The following is a 2,672-nucleotide window of genomic DNA, read 5'->3' on the forward strand; positions in this document are numbered from 1 at the left end:
ATTTTTTATTTTTGTTTTTAAAATTATCTTTTTGATTCTCAAAAAGTTCAAAAAAAGATACATTTATTTTATATTTTCTTTGTAAATTATAAAAAAATGTGTCTTGTCATGTCCCTACCAATACAGTGTATGTTTTAGTTCACTGGCTGAGTTTTTTTTTTATTTGTTTTTTTAACTACACCCCTATATTTATGATCAGGAAATATTCCTGTGTCCCTCTCTCTCTCTCATAGCTACATGGTAAATGTGTTCAAAAGTCTGAAAAATCTGAAAAATAACTTTAAGGAACGTCACTAACGCACACCGTTTTATCTGCAATTAAGCACACTTTTTTGGAGTTATTCCATAACATTTAGTTTTTGTATGTGTACAACTGTTCAGAACATGTTTGAGCTAGCTCAAACCAAAACAGTCACGACCAAAACATTTAGTGGAGTTTGAGTAGTGACATCTTTTAGTTTTTTTGGGGTGTTATTTTGATAAATTACTCTTGAAACAGTCACAACCAAAACATGTCATTATTGTTTCAGTAGTAACAAAAGGAAACACATCATTCTTTATTTGGAGGAAATAAGCAACATTTTAGTACAATTTTGTAATGTGATGTGGTCGCTACCTTTACTGTCACTACCAAAAATGTGCTGCCGTGACCGAAACATGGAATGTTTTGTCAAAAATAAAGGATACTGAATTTTTAACCCCTTCAGCTCTGCAGCATATTTGGGATTTTTTACTGATTTTGGCATACCTGAATTTAAAATAGCGTGCAACTCACATACATTGGAGTAAACTGATAAAAATGGTCTAATTTTCAGTGGACAGTTCTTGCAGCAAAACCCAAACAAGCAATTCTATTCTGTATGTGTATTGCAAAAAAACTCATTTTACAAATGTGGAAATCTGATGCTGCTCCCACCTTTGAAATGTGGGCTAGAGAACTTGGAAATATGCTACACTTAGAAGAACTGAGATTCACACTAAGTGATAAACTGTCCATTTTTAAAAAGATTTGGGAACCATTCATATTATTTTTGCAGATAGACTAAACTGATATGGACTTTCACAAGACTATTGTATGTTAATTTATTTAATTTCATTATTTATTTTATAATGTGTCTTTTGATCACATTGTCCATGTACACCTTGCTTCAATTTTTTATTTCTGTCCCAGCCAGTTCCATATTACGATTATAAATGTTATTCATGTATAATATGCCTTTTATTTTTTATTTTTTTATGAACCTTCCACAAACAATTTGATCAATGTTAGAAGGGTGGGGTGGGAGATGGGGTTTTTGAGTTCCTTTTTGTAATAAGCTACTTCCAAGAGAACTTTGATATATGGTCCATTTCTTTCTTGTAAAGATTTATGTGGTACTGTGTCTGTATGTATGTAGGTTTTCTAAATGAAAATGAAAATAAAGAGTTGAAAAAAAAATGGTCTAATTTTAAAGGGGAAAAAAACTACATTTTAACACATGGGTGGAATAATTAATATTTTTTTATTGTATTTTTTCATAATTTTATGATAAACACAAATTTAAAAAAATCTTGAAATTGAAAATGTTATTTGAGATCTGTTTGGTGATGCAATAAGTTTCTTTTGATTCCACTGTACCAGTAAAATGGGGAAAACAAATGTCATTGTGCCATTTAAAGGAACACTCCACTTTTTGTGGAAATAGGCTCATTCTCCAACTCCCCCCGAGTTAATAAGTTTTACCGTTTTGAAATCCATTCAGCCGTTCTCCTGTTCTGGCGATATCACTTTTAGCATAGCTTAGCATAGATCATTGAATCCTATTAGACCACGTGATATTACTGCGCCTGCTTCGGCCATGTTATGGCAGCAAACTTCTTTGACGCCGGAATGGGAGTGTAGTTCCTAATCTTATCGGCCTAGAAAATCGCATCTTTACATTTTCTGCCGATCTTAGTACACAATATAACTGCAGTAGAGTCAAGTTTTAAATAGGACAAATACCGAAACTCGTTGGTCATTTTTGAATGCGATGCTACTGGTCTAATAGGATTCAGTGATCTATGCTAAGCTATGCTAAAAGTGATATCGTCAGAACAGGAGAACGGCTGAATGGATTTCAAAACGATGAAACTAAACTTATTAACTCGGGGGGAGTTGGAGAATAAGCCCATTTCCAAAAAAACGTTAGAAATTTAATTAAAGGGAGGCAAAATGTCCACTAGGGGTCTCCAATCTGCAAGATAAGGCATACCTGAATTGAAAAGTATCCCATTTCCACATACATTGGGCTAAATGGATGAAAATGGTCTCATTTTACACAGAAAACCGTAAATTTTAACACATGGTGGAATAATTCATAATCATTATTGCATTTTTTTTTCATAATCCATAGTTTTCCAACTCTCACTGAGCGAAATGAGAGCGCACTGGGGGGATTTTTTAAGACGTTTCCAACTCTGACTTTGGAGCAATTCTGTAGGATGGCCCATATATTTGGTTCTCAACTGTTTTGAGACTTAAAAAATGACTATTTTAAAATTTTAATTGTTACATACCTGAATCTGATTGGTTAATCATGCCATTGGAGTGACTAAATATTTTGTTAATGTGAAAAACCAATTATAAAGCAAAGTGTATTAACAAAGATCAACACATTTATATTATATCATTCATGTAAAAAGGCACATGA

The sequence above is a fragment of the Garra rufa genome, chromosome 20 (assembly GCF_049309525.1).
Source record: "Garra rufa chromosome 20, GarRuf1.0, whole genome shotgun sequence".
NCBI classification, from domain to species: domain Eukaryota; kingdom Metazoa; phylum Chordata; class Actinopteri; order Cypriniformes; family Cyprinidae; genus Garra; species Garra rufa.